A 19,976-nucleotide genomic window follows, 5' to 3' on the forward strand; every position below is an offset into this window, starting at 1 on the left:
AGATACTGAGTCAGAAATTCTGGTATGTTCCCTTTTATGGTTTTATGGTTTTGGCTTCCTGGAATGCTCCTTCTAGAGGCGGTTGACCAACTTCCTGGAACTCTTCTGCCTCAGGGGTGATTGTCCAGTAAGTAAGGGTGAGGTCACACAGCCAGGAGGAACAGCAAAGGGCAGTTGGAAGTTCTGGTAAATTCATATATCTATCAACATATACAGGCACAAAAATCCTGCAAAGCTAGGCAAAGCATTACAAGAAACAGATCAATTTCCAGAGCTCACATGTGATGTGGAGACTAGAGAAAGTTTTTATTAGGGGAGAGCTTATTGTACCAAAAATGTAAATGGATATATGAAAAATATGTATTTATCTTTGAATTACATAGTAGTAATAAAGAGATATTTAGGTGAGCATACTCATATAAAGTAGGACTCTTCCACCATCTTGCTATTTTAGTGTTTTAACATTGCCCTGACATCTCAAAAGGTTTGGCTTTTCATTAGAAAGATGCATATTCATCTGCCACTTCTGACCACCAAGACTATGCTGATATCATTGCTGTTTTATAGCTGACATACATTAGCACTGAAAGAACAGATGCCAAAAAAAGTCACAAAAGTTTTCTTAAAATCTTCTTAATCAATAGGGAAAAGCAATGCTTGAATTAAAATGTATTAATTAGATTTTAGTTTACAAAGGATTAAATACTGAGAAAGCCTCATACACTTTTCCAGTCTTTTTCCAAGAACCTCAAAGTCAGATGGCAGCCTTACCAATAAGGGGCTCGGTCTCCAGTGGGATTTGGATTCTTCCAAAGCCACAGTAACAAGTTTTAAGCAATAGGGAACAGTTTATCAAATCACCATCCATGGCATTCAATAGGACCCTAGGGTAGCCTGAAATGAGAAGAGATACCTCCAAAAGCACCCAATGTGGGAATAGTTTACTCACTTGTCAGCTTCTAGAACATGAACAGCTATTAAAATTCAGCTCCCTTTGGGGAGGTCAGAGGCAGTCAAGGAGAGAAGCACCATACTGCATGGAGGTCCCTCAAATGGAAAAGTTGGTCAAGGAGAGGAAGGGAAATGTGTACTCTTTCAGAATATACACCCCTTGGGATTTTTAATGATCACTGGAACTACAAAGAGGTTGGGGCTTTAAGGTGTCATTTTACAGCATCTCCTGGTAAACTGTGTGCCAACTAGTTTATTCTGGAAACAAAAAGCCCATCATGCTAGAAACTGAATTTCTGATTTTTGCATGTTCAAAATCTTTTACCAAGCAATTTCACATTTTCTAGAAGAAGGATGTTAGCATGAGGAAATGAACTTTACATTTTGGGGAGATTTTTTCTTTAGTATATTTGAAGGGTTTTGTGTTTGTTTTATCTCTTTTACTTTTAACAATTGCTAGGAGCATGATTTTTGAAATGGGAAAATGAAATGTTCAAACTATTTTTTTTCCCATTGATTCTTATGTAGGATAATGTACACTGCAGTTCAATTAAAAATAACAAGCTGCTATGTTCTGAGCCAAATGTAATCTCCAAGACCATGGTCAATAAAGCACTCAAGAAAATGAAGTATTGAGGCTGAATGGCCTGAAGTCTACTGGGGAATAAAGAAGCAACATATTAGCATTTGAAAGCAAGGTCTTTTATTTTATTTTTTTTAAGTCAAGAAGAATAAAAGTGTGATCACCAATCAAGAACAAAATGTTTGAAAATATCTCACCTTTGTTTTATGAGTCCTTTTAAAATTTTAAGAATGACATTTAGTCATCAGTCCCAAGACCTAAGATTCATTTCAGTATATGTAATGCAATGTTACATTTGGGAACTCTCCTAGAGTGTCTGCAGAGGGATACAAGAATAAATAAATAGGACCAATGCTTTTTTTTTTTTTTGTCACTCCTAAGTGGCATTTGCTTTGTCTAATAAAGGATCTCATAGGGGTAAGTGTTAGGGCTGATTTTAAGCTAATCTTTCTAATTTATTATGCAATAAAATAAAGCAATGGAGAAAACGATTTCATACATCTTTACATTTTTCTAGTAAATTGTGAGAACCTTCCTCTAATTCCTTAATACCTGTCCCTATAATGAACTTAATACTGTAGTCCATATAAACAATCCTGATAAGACTTGCACAGAAGTCATTTTATATTGCTCATTATTAATTTAATAACACTTCTAGTAATCTATTATATACTTATTAATTTTTGAAACACAAAATATTGTCTTTCTAGCTTTACATTCAGACTTCTCTACAATCTGTAAATCCCCACAGATTTGTGTCTTGCTTTTAAATATCAACACCTTTCTGCTTTCTATCTGATGTTTCTGCCCTCTATGCAGGAGATCGTTTCTTTTAAATTCTCCACTGTACTTCATAATAAAAGCAAAAGAAAACGATATATTCTTCAGAAAGCATTCAGCTCACTAGAAATAGAAAACCTGTCACCTTACTCTAAAAACCTTAGGTCAGGCTGGCTAGTAGCAGAAATAGTGAGTGCACTTTCCACAATGGGTATAGATGGGGGGTAGTGAAATTACTAAGCACCTTGTTCTCCCCAGATCTCCTTTTAGTAAAGTGTTATCTTTGTTTAGGGCAGTCTTGAACCTTTTCCTTTATCCTCTTGGGGTAGGTTGATTGGGGGCCTATGTATTAACTGACAATAAATTAACAGGAAGAAAGGCAAGTTGGTTTACATGTGCACAAGGAAGTCACCAAGTAATGAGTAACTTGCTAAATACTCAGAGATAAAGGTTTATATTCCACCTTAACAAAATGGTGGTGGTTGTGGGGGGGGGGGGTGTGGTGGTGATAATTTTGGCTTCTGTAAGAAAATAGGGAAGGGTCTTGTAAAGCCAGTAGCCATGGCTACCATCACAGCCACCTGGCCCATGCAGATTCGCATTGGATTCGGACAGTCGGTAAAGAAACAACAGAGCCAAAAGCTGGTGGGCATCATCTTTAATCCTAGCTTGCACCCAGCGGGCAAGTAAAAACACACACTGGGCTCCAAAACCCACTCATATTCAGTGCTCACAAAGCTACTGACTTATCTGAGTTTCCTAGAATCATAGGTTTCTAGCTCACCAGACTTATTCACCTCTGTTTCCCATCTCCTTCCTTCTCCCTGCACAAACTCTGCATAAACTAGCTTGTCACTCAGCACACTGCCATCTTGGATGCTTCTCCTGGCCACATGGCCTCTTTCTGCTCTTCTCTCTGCTGTCTCTTCTAATGTTAATCTCAGGAACCAAGAGAGCAAGTTCCCGTTCTGCCCTCATTTTATAGTGCAGAAATCAAAACCTTTAATTCAATATACAAAATAGGGAAGTCTCTAATACAAAGTCACTTATCTGGGACATGATGGGATTGTACCACCCCACATCAAAAAGGGTGGGAAAGGCTTAGTCCTAAAACCAAGCCCCAGGCTACAAGGATCCTGCCTGTCCACAGCCCGCTCCCAACACACATTAATATTACCTGGGTGATGGCTTCCACGTGGGCAGCATAATCTTTAACAAAGTGAGCATAATATATTTTATCTGCCCAACAGGTCTATTGTTGAACTTTTTCGGGGGGGGGGTGCTTGTTTGTGATTATGGGAATGAGAAGTCAGATTTTTTTCCTGGAATTTTTAGGAAACTCCCTCTGAAGTAGGGTTAATGGCAGCTATATCATTAGGAAGCTATATCTCAGTCAGATAAAGGAAGCTCAGATAACATTTTAAAAGTTTTTACTTTAAAATAATTTTTATACCCAAACTATGGTCCCATCAATATGCTGGCTAAAGTTGAAGTGTGACTTAGCTCAGTGGTGCCCAACCCCCGGGCCGCGGACTGGTACCAGTCCGTGGGCCATTTGGTACCAGTCTGCAGAGAAAGAATAAATAACTTACATTATTTCCATTTTATTTATATTAGAGTCTGAACAATGTTTTATTTTTAAAAAATGACCAGATTCCCTCTGTTACATCTGTCTAAGACTCACTATTGACACTTGTCTCAGTCACGTGATACATTTATCTGTCCCACACTAAAGGCTGGTTTGTGAAAATATTTTCTGAAATTAAACCAGTCCGTGGCCCAGAAAAGGTTGGGGACCATTGACTTAGTTGAAGAAGAAAGTTTAATTAGCTCTACTTTAGAAACATATAGGGTTTGGGGAAGAGAGAGTGGAGAAAGAGAGGGATCAATTTTGGTATCACCATGCATTAAAAGACTGTAGCCCAAATTCCTTCTCTTTTATCTACCCTGTAGTTTCTGTGCCTCCTCTGCAGCAGCCGCAAACACACACTCATACACAAATCTAGATAACAGCATCAGACAAGACTGGATTTAAGTATCAATTTTTCTTACTAGCTTGTAAACTCATACACATTATCTATGCTATCCCTGAATATAAGTTGTCTCATTTGTAAAACAACAATAGTAATACCAGAGTATTTGAAGAACTAATTGTGGTGGTAAATGTAAAGTGATAAGAATGATGACAGGCATCATGTAAATTTTTTGTTATTTTCTATTTGCTTCCTTAGCCTGAAAATATGCTCTGAGAAAAAAACAGAAAACAAAACAAAACCAAACAAACCAACACATACTTTGACCCTGAATTTCCCTTATTCTTTTTTTTCTCATACAAGCATCTCTGATTTCAGTTCTGTCTTCCTTTCATTATTTATTTTTTATCCTCAAACCACTGCTTCAACTGGCTTTTGTTTTGACTTCTCCAAAGAAAATGCTTTCCAAAAGGTCTTTATGATCTTCTACCTGACAAATGAACTGGATGCCTTTAGACTTGATCTCTCTGTACCTCTTACTGCATTGGGATCCATCAGCAAATTACTTCTTTTTAAAATTTATTATTATTATTGTCTTCAATTTCAGTTAACATTCAATATTATATTAGTTTCATGTATACTGAATAGTTACTCCTGCTTGAAAGCCTGTTTTCTCTTGCATCTCCGTGCAGCGTTTTCCCCTGATCCTCATTTGCTCTCTGTTTCTTCTGTCTCCCTCAGGTCAGTCTCCTTTTCCAGATTTTTATCCTGAAACTTTCTATCCTTTATCCCAGAGTGATTACATTAGCTTTCTTGAAAATTATAAACAAAGTTTTAGGCCTGACCTCTGGTGGCACAGTGGATCAAGCATCGACCTGGAATGCTGAGGCCACCGGTTCAAAACCCTGGGCTTGCCTGGTCAAGGCACATATGGGAGTTGATGCTTCCTGCTCCTCCCCTCCCTCTATATCTCTATCTCTCTCCTCTAAAATAAATAAATAAATAAATAAATAAATAAATAATAACAAATTTTATTTCCATTTGCCCTCATGTTTCACACTCATTTATCTAACATGTGTTGAAACAAGTATTACATATTCAATAGTATTACCTTAGAAAATGTAGAAAATAAAAATGAGCAACAAAATAATCAATAATTCCTCCATTGAGAACTTACTAATATTTTAGTGTCTATCACTCACTACATAAACAAAACTAAGTTACTTTATTCATAAAAATGAAGATAATTATAGCTCTAAATTCATAGGACTATTAAGCATAAATATACAAAAAGCATCAGAAAGTACCCAGCACACAGTAAGTTCTATATGAATGTTTGCTGCTATTATTATTGCCATTATTATTTTTCAAATTGTAAACATGCACATTGCTGTGGACAGTGGTGTGATTCAAATAATTTAACAACCAATTGTCCTAATGACCATTTTAAGTATAAAAAAGCAATATACCAAAAGGTAGTTTATTATTTAATGCATTTAATACTTAAATAAGAACAATAAAAGAGGTACAGAAAACTAGATTATGTTATAAGAGTTTAAAAACATTAATGAAAAAGATTAAATAGTACCTGACAAAAAACAATAAAACTGTTATTTAAGATATTTCCAATGACAACTTGTCATCCCCTGGTTGTTCAGCACTTTTTCTCTTTGCGTTATATGTTTGTTTAGTGAAGTAACAAATGCAAGATAATTAAAATATAGTATTTCATCAAAGGTATAATGGGTTTTATGAAATGAAAAAAATAAATACTGTATTACAAGGTTAGTTCTGTCAAATTTTTTTTTATCTGTGGACAGAATGAATATTACTATGGGTGCTTAGAATATACTGTTGCCCAGATGAACGTTGAAAAAGAGTAAGGACTGTAAATTTGTAATTTCTGTGTTGGGCGGCTGCCCAGGTGCCCACCTTAGAAAGAGTCCTGATTACAAGTGCCGTTTTAACAACCAGTTTGCCGAACTCAACAAAACGTTGGGTATCAGTTCTGCTGAACCAGTTTGAACTGGCTGAATCCCACCACTGGCTATAGACTAAATATTTGTGTCCCTTCAGAATTTATATATTGAATCCTAATCCTCATTGTGATGGTATTTGGAGGAGGGACCTTGGAGAGTAAGTAGTTTTTAAGAATGAGGGCTTCATAAATGAGGTTAGTGCCTTCATAAGAAAAGACATGAGAAAGATTAGCTCTCTGTTTTCTGCCATGTAAGAAAAAGAAAGCAAACTCTCATCAGATACTAGATCTGACAGCACATTGATCTTAGACGTTCTAGCCTCCAGAACTGTGAAGAATAAAGGTTTTTTTTAAGCCTCGTAATTTAATATAGCAGCCTTAACTGACTAATACCTACACACACTCATTGAAAGATTTGCAGTTTCTTCCTGTTTAGCAATATACACATAAATATTTTTAATGTATTTTTTTATTTTTATAAAACAAATGTGATGAATAGTTTTTTGTTTTGTTTTATTTTGTTTTCAGAAAGTTAATGAGTTATCTTTACAATTGCCTCAAACTTTCATTAATTTTTTTAGGGTAGTATATAATTCCCAGCATGTCAACTGAAACTCAACATTTTTATTTCTCAGGTACTGATATACATTGGAATGCAAATGAAAGTAATATCTTACAGTGAAAATTTTAATGTCTTTATAAGACAACGAAAAACAAACATCCCAAACTTTAAAATATCATTCTTTGCTTTAAAAAAATAAGTATTTGTTGTCTAATTTTGAGCAGATGATATGCGTCAGGACATTCAAACACTGAGGCTGACAACTGAATGTGCTGTGTGGTTGTCTATCGCTCAGATGCACTTTTTATTATTTATTTATTTATTTATTTATTTATTTATTTATTTATTGTTTTTAGCAAGAGCAATAGAGAGAGAGAGACAGAGAGACAGAGAGAGAGAGACAGACAGGGGCAGATAGACAGGAAGGGAGAGAGATGAGAAGCATCAATTCTTTGTTGCAGTACCTTAGTTGTTCATTGGTTGCTTTCTCATATGTGTCTTGATTGGTAGGCTTCAGACAAGCCAGTGACCCTTTGCTCAAGCTTGGTGACCTTGGGCTCAAGCTTGCAACCTTTAGGTTCAAGCCAACAACCATGGTGTCATATATATGATCTCACGCTCAAGCCAGCGACCCCACACTAAAGCTTGATGAGCCCATGCTCAAGCTGGCATCCTCAGCGTTACAAATCTGGGTCATCAGAGTCCCAGGTCAGTGCTCTACTATTCCACTGTGCCTTTGCCTGGTCAGGCCTGGCACATTTTTTAAATAAAAGCAGTCCTAATGATTGGACATTGAGTTTGTTTTCACTAGAGTAATTGCAATGCACAGTTTTTAGACATATACATGTGCTCATTTTGATTACTTTGATTACTTCCTTAGATGTAAAATTACCAAAAATAAAAATATGGAAATTTGAAGGTATTTGCTTTCCTATTGTGAACTTTTTCTTGAATATTGTATTTGCTTTCCTTCTATGGACTTGGTTTTCTTAAAAAGTTGTACCAATTTTAACTCACATAAGTGATACAAAAGAAAACCTACTTCTTTACATCTTGCTGATAAACCTTAACATACTTGTTTACCCTTGTCAATCTAATAAGCTGTAAATGAAATAACATCTTATTTTAATTTTTATTTTCAAATGTTATGTTAAGAGAACAAAAATAAATAGTTCTCCCTCATTGTTTGCTTCTACCATCAAAAAATACTGAGAATTTGATGACTTCTCATGAAAGCCATTTTCCTACTAGATCAGTTCACTTCTGGTTTATTGCAAAGGACTTCTAACTGAGTTGCTAGCTTTTATCCTCACCCTTTCCAGTCTAATTGTCAATAGCAACTGTAAACTGTGTAGTTGAAAGTAACAGCTGAAGTCATCGCCTGGCATTAAAGGTCGTGTTTGAGCTTCATGCGACATATATATACCCTTACCTCTCAGACATTTCCTGTCTGGCTCCAGCTCCGTCAGTTCCTGCCATACTAGTGTCCCTTCTGTCTCTTAAACATTTCAGAGCAACTCCTTCTGGACACATTTGTACTCTTTCTTCAGTCCAGAATGCTTTTCCTACTGCAGCTTTTCCAAATTGAAGGTATAGCCCTGTCTCACATGCTCCTTGTTTCATTATTTGTTTCATTTTCCACCACAGTACTTATCACCATCCAGTATAATATATATATTAACATGTATATAATTTATTTTGTGTATAGTCTATCACTCCAATTAGAATTTAGGTCTAGAAAAATAGAGATGTTTGTTCACTGTGTTCTTTGTTCACTATTGTATTCCTGTGTACCTGGCTTTAACACTCTTTAGAATGACTGAATAAATACCTCAAGTTCTGCTACTTTTCTGTAAGGAATATTAATAATTTGGACAGATATACCACTAGTCCTAAATATTTCAAGTTTAATTTTATATGGATTTTTACTATATCCTGATATTTAATTACCCTCACTTTATATCTATTATATGTTTGCATAAACTAACAGAGAATAAACCTCATAAACTAACACTGACTTTTATACTGTTCTTGACATTGTTGTAACAGGATTATGACTGTAACAACCAGAGAGTTTGTAAACATCATCATCATTCTGAAGTTAAACGTTACCATGTTCTTCGGTTAAATATTTTCTAGACTTCTGACACTTGGTACAGCCAATCACTCCTTACAGCTGTAATATGCTTTATCTTAAAGCATAGTCTTGATGGTTTTTCTTGAGATATCTTTCCTTACAAAGTATTCTATGTCTACAATACTTATGGAATAGAATTGATTTTTACATGCAGCTATGCACTTGTAAGCTTCACTTAGGTGTTAAATATAGCAAAATAATGAAGACTTGGACCAAATAAGCAAACAATAAATATATATTTTCCAGCAATCATATTTGGAAGGAAAACTGAGAAACTGGTATTTCTAAGTTTATATATGGTAATCATGTGGTCCACAAAATCTTAGCCTTCTAAAATGTATTTTCAAATACATGCTAGGAAAATCTGACAAATGAGAATTTATGCAATAAGGATTATGATTGCTTGTAGTCCTTGATAACACTGTATTGTCAGTTACAGCATCCTATATTTCCTCCAGATTGTCATGATAATAAAATGAACATCTTTTTTTATTTTTTTGGCAACTGTCCATTTAGCCTCTAAGAAACTTAAATGTGACTGTATCATGATTGAAAACATTGCACAAAATCAAACATATTACATTTGAAATGGATTACTTTACATACTGATAGCAAAAACTTTATGTTCAATTTAAAGTATTTTATCCATTTAAAGAATTGCTTACAAATAGAAATCAGTAGTAATATGTAAGACATGACTTGTTTTAGGAAGTTAGAGTAACTTTTTATTTACTTCCACAATTTATCATTGAATTTTATTGTCCAAAGTCATTGGTTTTTAAAAAATAAGTTTAGCGCAATGCTTTCTAAATATTTGCTCCTTTATGAACTCCTTCTACGAAGCTCTTTTAAAAATATTTTCATTGCATATCCCTATGACTTGCTTTGTCTCTCTCCATGCAATTCCCATATTTATTTCCTTTTTAACACCTAGATTCTTTATTCCCCTCCAGATGTTCCACATGTTTGTTTTCCTTTCCTGGTTTCATGATATCTTTTTAATAATACATTTCATAATTTTCACTTATTTTTAACTTAGAGAAATTTTTAATACTCACATATGGTCTGTAAAAGGTAATGAAGTTTCTTTCAGAGAAGGGCGATCATTAATTCTGTATATATCAAAGTGAAATGTGTCATCTCCAAGCAAAATATAAGCTCACACTGTGCACAAAGACAACTTTTGTTTGCTTCAATCAGGAACATGCTGTATGGGAAAAATATTTTTAAACAGGCTATTAAGAAATATTCTCATTTTCTGTTAATGTCTTTGAGTTGCATGTGTGAACAGAACTGTAAGAAATTTCCAATGATTCATTCCTAGTTTTAGCTGATATTCGGTGAAGCCTTGCACATTAAAACCTCTTAACAGCTCTCTATAAAGCCTTGGCAGTAGAGCTTATCTCCTGTACCTATCAAAAGCTTCAGATGCTTTTTTTCAAGCTCTATCACTAGCAAGCAATATTGTATAGTTATTAAAATATGGGAATTAACTACAAAATCTGCAAGTTGCAAACAATGTTGTAAATCAACTGAGCAATTAACATGAGATTTTTAAAGTGACTGAATACAAATTCAGAATTATGAAGTTATTATCTAATAACCCAACAAGTGATGTGAATAAATCTTTGGTAATATGAAAATTATCAACCACTAAAACACTCTCCGCCAAGCAGGTCTGTGGATCCTCATGCTAATGCACTTAGATTGATAGACTACAGGCATTCTGTGAAAGCTTCATTTATTCCAGTTGCTGAGGTTTGCTCTTAGCAAATCTGCCATCCAAATGATCGGCAAATAGAAATCTGCAATTTGTTTTTATTTAATAGGCAGACAGGTTTTTACCAGCTTAGACTTAGTTCTATACTTTTTGAAACTAACTGCTAGAAAAGAATTTTTGAAGGCAGCCTTTTTTTATTTCCTTTTCCCCTTTATGTTCCCATTATAAAAGACTTAAAGATATCTACATACACTTTGAAAATATGTTAAATAAGCACAGACCATAATCTTATAGTAACTATACTGTTGCAAAGGACCTCTAATCCTTGATTCTGCTGCAATTCAGTCTGTTTTGCTCTTAGAGTTACTTTCTAATTATACTATTTCCCTTTGCTAAAGTTCAAGTTCCCTACCCAATAAGACAGAAACCTTCATATGGCTTCAATGCCCTCCATTACCTGTTCCCATTTAACATACATTTTTCATTTATTCTCAAAACCTCTCATCTACTGACCTATCTATCAATGATCATTAACATCAAATACTACTATAATAGGAAAAAATATCAGAAGCTTAGCAACAACATAAAGATTAAAAATTTATTCTGACATTCCAGAGTCATAGAGAGTCAGAGTCTCGTACACCATTTCAAGCATCAAGGACATAAACGTCTGTCTTATTTTGCTATTGTGTTGGTCTAAGACAGCTAGTAGAGCTCTGACAGTTATAAGTTCATTCCAGCTGAAAGGAAGTAGAAAAGACACAAGAAAAGTTGCACAAAGCACCCTGCTTACACCCAATTGGACAGAATTAGTCACATGGTCTCTCAAAATTAGTCACGTTGTCTAAAAGGAGACTATAGACATTTATTCTCAGTAGAGCTAAAATTTTTTGTTTTTTTTATTTTTATTATTAATTTTAATGAGGTGACATTGATAAATCAGGGTACATATGTTCCAAACTTTTTACACAGGGGGCCAGTTCACTGTCCCTCAGACCATTGGGGGGTTGCCACTGACCACCAGTGAAAGAGACCACCCCCTTTTCGGAAGTGCGGCGGGAGCTGTATAAATGGTTTCAGGGGGCCACATGCGGCCCGCGGGCCGTAGTTTGGGGATGCCTGGTTAGAGAAAACATCTCCAGGTTATTTTGACATTTGATTATGTTGCATACCCATCACCCAAAGTCAAATTATCTTCCATCACATTCTATTTGGTTTTCTTTGTGCCCTTAACCTCCCCAACCCTCCCAGGTAACCACCACACTCTTGGCCATGTCTCTGAGACTCATTTTTATGTACCATCTATGTATGGAATCATGATGTCATCACTTCTTATGGCTGAGTAGTATTCCATAGTATATATATACCAAAGCTTTTTAATCCACTCGTCCACTGAGGGACACTTGGGCTGTTTCCAGATCTTCGCTATTGTGAACAATGCTGCCATAAACATGGGGGTGCATTTCTCCTTTTGGAACAGTGCTATGGTGTTCTTAGGGTATATTCCTAAAAGTGGGATAGCTGGGTCAAAAGGTAGTACGATTTTTAATTTTTTGAGGAATCTCCATATTGTTTTCCACAGTGGCTGCACCAGTCTGCATTCCCACCAGCAGTGCAGGAGGGTTCCCTTTTCTCCACATCCTCACCAGCGCTTATTCTGTGTTGTTTTGTTGATGAGCGCCATTCTGACTGGTGTGAGGTGATATCTTATTGTGGTTTTAATTTGCATTTCTCTAATGATTAGTGATGTTGAGTATTTTTTCATCTGCCTATTGGCCATCTGTATGTCACTTTGGAGAAGTGTCTATTCATTTATTTTTCCCATTTTTTGATTGGATTGTTTGTCTTCCTGGTGTTGAGTTTTACAAGTTCTTTATAAATTTTGGTTATTAACCCCTTATCAGACATATTGTCGAATATGTTCTCCCATTGTGTAGTTTTTCTTTTTATTCTGTTCTTATTGTCTTTAGCTGAGCAAAAGCTTTTTAGTTTGATATAGTACCATTTTTTTATCCTGTCTTTTATTTCACTTGCCCGTGGAGATAAATCGGCAAATACAATATATTGCTACAAGAGATGTCAGAGAGCTTACTGCCTATGTTTTCTTCTAAGATGCTTATGGTTTCATGGCTTACATTTAAGACATTTATTCATTTTGAGTTTATTTTTGTGAATGGTGTAAGTTGGTGGTCTAGTTTCATTTTTTAGCAGATAGATGTCCAATTTTCCGAACACATTTGTTAAAGAGGCTGTTTTTACTCCATTTTATGCTCTTACCTCCTTTGTCAAATATCAGTTTTCCTCAAAGGTGTGGGCTTATTTCTGGGTTCTCTGTTTGGTTTTATTGATCTATATGCCTATTCTTTTGCCAGTACCAGGTTGTTTTGAGTACAATGGCCTTGTAGTATAACTTGATATCAGGAAGTATGATACCTCCCGCTTTATTCTTCCTTTTCAAGATTGCTGAGGCTATTCGTGTTTTTTGTTTGTTTGTTTCCATATAAATTTTTGCAATGTTTTTTCAATATCTTTGAAGTTTGTCATTGGTATTTTAATTGGTATTGCATTGAATGTATAAATTGCTTTGGGAAATATAGACATTTTAATGATGTTTATTCTTCCTAACCATGAGCATGGTATATGCTTCCACTTGTTTGTATCTTCCTTGATTTCTTTTATCAATGTTTTATAATTTTCCGAGTACAAGTCTTTAATCTCATTGGTTAAATTTACTCTTAGGTACTTTATTTTTTTGGTTGCAGTAGTGAACGGGATTGTTTCCTTAATTTCTCTTTCTGACAGTTCATTGTTGGTGTATAAAAATGCCTCTAATTTCTGAGTATTAATTTTATTTCCTGCCACCTTCCTGAATTCATTTATCATGTCCAGTAGTTTTTTGACTGAGATTTTAAGGTATTCTATATATAATATCATATCATCTGCAAATAATGTTATGTTTACTTCTTCTTTTCCAATTTGGATGCCTTTTATTTCTTCTTCTTTTTTTAAAATTTTTTATTTATTCATTTTAGAGAGGAGAGAGACAGAGAGGGAGAGAGAGAGGGGAGAGAGACAGAGAGAGAAGGTGAGGAGGAGCTGGAAGCATCAACTCCCATATGTGCCTTGACCAGGCAAGCCCAGGGTTTCAAACTGGCAACCTCAGCATTTCCAGGTCGATGCTTTATCACTGCGCAACCACAGATCAGGCACTATTTCTTCTTCTTGTCTGATTGCTGTGACTAGGACTTCCAGAACTATGTTGAATAAGAGTGGTGAAAGGAGGCACCCCTACTTGGTTCCTGATCTTAAGGGGATTGCTTTTAATTTTTGACCATTGAGTATGATGTTGGCTGTGGGTTTGTCATAGATGGCCTTTATCATGTTGAGGTATGTTACCTGTATTCCCACTTTGCTGAGAGTTTTGACCATGAATGGGTGCTGGATTTTATCAAATACTTTTTTCTGCATCTATTGAAATTCTCATGTGGTTTTTCTCCTTTTTGTTTATGTGATGAATCACATTGATTGATTTGCAAATATTGTACCATCCTTGCCTCCCCAGAATAAATCCCACTTGATCATAGTGTATGATTTTGTTCAAATATTGCTGGATCTGGTTTGCTAATATTTTGTTGAGAATTTATATTCATCAGGGATATTGGCCTATGATTTTCTTTCTTTGTGTTGTCTTGCCTGGTTTTGGAATTAGAATTATGCTCGCCTCATTAAAGGAGCTTGGAAGTCTTCCTTCATCTTGAATTTTTTGAAATAGCTTGAGAAGAATAGGAGTTAGTTCTTCTTTGAATATTTGGTAAAATTCACTTGTGAATGATTCGGCCCGGGACTTTTCTTTGTTGGGAGTTTTTTGATAACTGTTTCAATCTCATTTGTTGTAATCTGTCTGTTTAGGTTTTCTGATTCCTCCAGATTGATTTTTGGAAGATTGTGTGTTTAAAGGAATTTGTCTATTTCACCTAGGTTGTCTAGTTTTTTGGCATACAGTTCTTCATAGTATTTTCTTACAATATTTTGTATTTCTGTTGTGTCAGTTGTTATTTCTCCACTCTCATTTCTAATTTATTTATTTGAGTCCTCTCTCTTTTTTCTTAGTGAGTCTAGTTAAAGGTTCATCGATCTTGTTTACCTTTTCAAAAAACCAGCTACTGGTTTCATTGATCCTCTGCATTGTTTCTTTAGCCTCTATGTCATTTATTTCCACTTTGATCTTTATTATTTCCTTCCCTCTATTACCCCTGGGCTTTACTTGCAGTTCTTTTTTTAGCTCTTTTAGATGGCACAGTTAACTTGTTTATGTGAGCTTTTTCTAGTTTCTTAAAGTATGATGTAATGCTATGAACTTCCCTCTCAGTACTGCTTTTCCTGTGTCCCATAAATTATGAGTTGATGTAAGCTCATTATTATTCATTTCTAGGAATTTTTTTTTCTTTGATCTCATTTTTAACCCATTTTTTATTTAATAACATGCTATTTAGTTTCCAAATGTTTGAGTATTTTCCAGTTTTTCTGTTGTGGTTGATTTCTAGTTTCATGCCATTGTGATTAAGAAAATGCTTGATATGATTTCAATCTTCTTAAATTTGCTGAGACTACTCTTGTCCCCTAACATGTGGTCTATCCTAGAGAATGTACCATGAGCACTTGAAAAGAATGTATATTCTGCTGCTTTAGGGTGAAAGGTTCTGAAGATATCTATTAAATCCAGTTGATCTAGTGAGTCCTTTAAGTCTGCTGGTTTTTTTCTTTATTTTCTTTCTTGAGGATCTATCTAGTGATGTTAGTGGGGTATTGAAATCCCCTACTATTAAAGTATTGCTGTTGATCTCGCCCTTTATATCTATCAAAGTCTGCTTTATATATTTAGGTGCTCCCATATTAGGTGCGTAGATATTTATAATGGTTATATCTTCCTGTTGGATTGCTCCCTTTATCATTATTTAGTGTCCTTCTTTATCTCTTATTATAGCCTTTGTTTTAAAGTCCATTTTGTCTGATATAAATATTGCTACCCTAGCTTTGTTTTCATTTCCATTTGCATGAAATTTTTTTTCCATACTTTTACCTTCAGTCTATGTGCATCTTTTGTTTTAAGGTGTGTCACTTGTAGACAGCATATGTAAGAATCTTGTTTATTGTCCAAGCAGCTACCCTATATTTTTTATTGTATCATTTAATCCATTTACATTTAAGGTTATTATTTATATATAGTTATTTATTGCCATTTTATTCTTTAAAGCTAGTATATATCCTCTTTTGCTATTCTTTTCCCCTTTTGATCTGTTTACAAGAGGCCCCTTAGCATTTCTTGCAGCATTTGTTTGGTTGTAGTGAATTCCTTGAGTTTTTTTTGTCTGGGAAGCTTTTTCTTTCTCCTTCAATTTTAAATGATAGCCTTGCTGGATAAAGTAGTCTTGGTTGTAGGTTCTTGTTCTGCATTACTTTGAATATTTCTTGCCATTCCCTTCTGACTTCAACTGTTTCTGTTGAGAAGTTGGATGTCATCTTTATAGGGGCTCCTTTGTAGGTGATAGCCTTTTATTCTCTAGTACCTTTTAATATTTTCTCTTTATCACTTAGCTTTGGTATTTTAATTATGATGTATCTTCATGTACATTTCTTTGGGTTTCTCTTTAATGAAGTTCTCTGTGCTTCTTGAACATGTGAGACTTTTTCCTGCCTCAATTTAGGGAAGTTTTTAGCTATTATTTGATTGAAAAAGTTTCAATCCCTTGTTCTTTCTCTTCTTCTTCAAGAACATCTATGATGCACATGTCATTTCTCTTCATGTTGTCACAGAGCTCTCTTAGAGTTTCCTCAGACTTTTTGAGTCTCTTTTCTTTTTTCTGCTCTACTTCTGTGCATTCGTTTATCTTGTCCTCTAACTCACTGATTCAATCTTCAGCTTCATCTATCCTGCTTTTAATTCCTTCTGTTGTGTTCTTCAATTCTGATATTGTATTTGTCATTTCTGACTGATTCTTTTTTATTATTTCAATTTCCTTTTTTATATTTACTATCTCTTTATTTAGGTGTTTGTAATGACCATCTATTGTTGTTCTAAGCTCTTTGAACATCCTAACAATCATAATTTTAAACTCTGCATCCAGTATTTTGGTTATATCTAACTCATTCAGGTCCTTCTCTGGGGATTTCTCTTGATTCATTTGGGTTACATTTCTCTGCCTGCCCATTTGTTTGTGTATAAGAAGGGTTTGGCCACTGGACTCCAATATGTGTTGCCTCTGTGTTCCCTAGGTGTGGTCTGTCTAGGGTGGTACACCACCCCCTCTGCCTTTGCTGCCTAGGGCATTGGGTTATGGGCATTGCCAGCTCTGGCCTGCTGCAGCTGTTGCTGTGGTTTCTGCCTCTCCTCCATGGGAGGGGCTGTTCACGTGCCCAGCTCTACAAGCCTCGGCGGCCTCATCCTTTGCTCCACCACCACAGGTGGGGTTGCGCACCGGACACGGGCCACAGGCCTTGGCACCAATGGCAGGGGTGAGCACCTTTGCTCAACAGTGGGTCTCCGTCTGTTCCCAGGCTTCTGCCTCACCCCTACAGTCAGAGACGGCTCACACGTAGGGCCTCAAGCCTCGGCTCTGCAGGTTGGGCAATGCTGTGCACCCATGGGCCCTTGCTCAGCAGCGGATCTCCACCCATTCCCGGGCTCCTGCATTTCCCCCGCAGATGGGGTTGCAGGCTGCCCCGCAGCTGAGCCAGACCGCTTTCGTGCATCCACTCCACCCCCACTGGGCTAGACTGAGCTCACACCAAGCCTCAGGTGTGGCCCGCTGGGCTTCAGCCCTCGCCCACGAAACCATGCTTCTGTGTCTCACTGCCGCCCGCCCTCCTGCAAGCCCTCAGCAATGTGGGTGGGTGAGCTGCAGATCAGACCGTAATGCTCCATACTGTAGTTCTGAAAGCTTCCTCCTTCTAAGCTGCTCTGCTCTGAGTGCCGTGGGAGAGCTAGTTTGGCTGGTGTCCTGCTTCCCTTTGTTGGTATCGCTGGTTCCAGGGGAAATATTCTCTTCAGCCCAGGGGTTAGGGTGGCTGTCCCTCAAAGTGTTTCTCCCTGTGCCTCCTAGATTACACTCTCTTCCTGCTACTCCAGTCCTCTTCTCTCTTCCCCTCCCCTGGAGCCCTGGGTGGCTGGTTGTGAAAGAGGTTTTCTGTGTGGTCCCTTTAAGAAGAATCCTGGGTCTGAGAAATTTGTTTCTTTCTCACAAACAGTATCCTAACTTGTTTTGCAGCTAAATATTGTCCATATGCCTTTTCTAGGCTATGGGGCTGCAGGCTGGGGCTTTGTTCCTGGGGCTCAGGTCCCTCTGCTCTCCGCTAAACTCTCTTCCCTCTATGTAAGTCTCTCCTGGCTGCCGTTTGCTCCTGAGAGCTGGGCAGCCCTCTCCGCATTTCCGCTTTTCCTACCAGTCTCAGTGTTCCTTGGTTGAAGAGTCCTCTGAGTTTAGTTCAAAGTTGTTTTTTTTCCAGATTATGGTTCTTAAAATTAAGTTGTAATCCACTTTGGTTCTGGGAGTTGGAAGTTGGTACATCCGCCTCCTCCATTGCCATCTTGCCACTTCCTAGAGCTAAAATTTTAAAAAAATTATAATTAGTGAAGACAAGAAGAGCTGCTACTGTAGAACAAATAGTTGCATCCTTTATCTAACTATTCATCTGCTGATTTATTTTACAGAAAAGTACTATATAAACAGTTAGCCCTAGCAGATTGGCTCAGTGGTAGAGCATTGGCCCAACATGCAGATGTCCTGGGTTCAAGTTCCAGATTCAATTCCAGTCCACGCGCACACAGAGGAAGCAACCATCTGCTTCTCTACCCCTCCCTCTCTCCCTTCTCTCTATGTCTCTCTTCCCCTCCCACAGCCATGACTCAGTTGGAGCAAGTTGGCCCCATCACTAAGGATGGCTCCATGGCCTCACCTCAGGCCTAAAATAGCTCTGTTATTACAGAGAAATCACCCCAGATGGGCAGAGCATGCCCTATAGGGGGCTTGCCGAGTAGATCTCATTTGGGCACATGTAGAAGTCTATCTGCCTCCCTGCTTCTTACTTAAGAAAAAATTTTTAGAAAAAGATATAAACAGTTAAGCAAACCATATTTTTAAAAATAGAAAACATCAAACATAGTTTAGAAAAATCAAGATTTTAAAAACATTACAAATATCACGATACCAACATAGTTGTAGATGAACATCAAACTTCAAACTGATCTTCTTGGTATCCAAAGTGAAAAGGATATTGAAATAATTGGTTACATTGTTTTCATTATTTAAAAAATACATTACTAAATCAAAGTGAAGCTCTCTTGGCTCTGAACAATTTAAAAATTTATCTCATGGTAAGTTTTAAGAGGAAACAATATTATGGTGGACAGTATTGCTACAGTAGATGCAGTAATTTTATAAAGCATTTACTTAGTGTTTGAGTAAAATCCAAAAGCAAGATATTATTTACAATGCAATTTTGTGAGTCCCTAAAAAAAAATGATCCAAAGATAAAAACTCAAGATGTTTTGGCTTAGACTCAAGATAGATTTTAACCTGCCCAGAGTGCTGGATGGACTATTATTATTCACTATGAATGGCTATCTGTTAATATTATTGTTATTTTTGAACAAGATAAGGAAATGAAGGAATAGATCATCTAATTTTTTGTAGTCTTCCAGCTCTTTTCAAACTATTGAGTTATCTTAACAACAGGTATTCTAAAACACCTGTAAGGGCCTATTTCTTACCTGTAAGAGGACAAAAATAAAAAAAGAAGCAGTGGAAGCAGAGACCAATTTTTTTAATTTATAAATTACACAGTTACCAAATAAATAAGGGGATTTTTTTATAACAATGGTAAAGAAGCTATTTTTTGCAGTGAAATATGTATTTATATCCCGATTTCAAAATTGCTTAGCAAATAACTCTTAAAAATGTGATATAATAAATTGTATGTTCTTAGAAATTTTTGATCATTTCTGAAAGTTTTATATATAGTATATCTGTTAAAATATTATTTTACATATTTTTGACATATATAAATAATAAATGCCTGAGAATAGATACAATGAATTTATGGTTTTCTTAATACAATTTTACTATTGATGAATCCATGATTGGTACTGAGATGGCAAGGAAAATGCATCATAGCCGCTGAAATTTTGTAGCTGCTTTCACCTAATTTTCATATGGTAGTACAGTCAGAGAATGTTTATCTCAGTCAAGAATGGACTGCATATACAAGAATGGTCCCATGAAAATATAATGTAGCT

At 36.1% G+C, this 19,976-nt stretch overlaps 1 protein-coding gene across 2 annotated transcripts in view; it reads left to right on the plus strand.

The window, feature by feature from the left end:
- The window catches only part of GRID2 (glutamate ionotropic receptor delta type subunit 2), a 1,621,553-nt gene that overhangs the window by 1,207,927 nt on the left and 393,650 nt on the right, over positions 1-19,976 (plus strand). The gene's annotated exons all lie outside the window — the stretch shown is intronic.

The sequence above is a fragment of the Saccopteryx leptura genome, chromosome 5, assembly GCF_036850995.1.
Source record: "Saccopteryx leptura isolate mSacLep1 chromosome 5, mSacLep1_pri_phased_curated, whole genome shotgun sequence".
Lineage (NCBI taxonomy): Eukaryota > Metazoa > Chordata > Mammalia > Chiroptera > Emballonuridae > Saccopteryx > Saccopteryx leptura.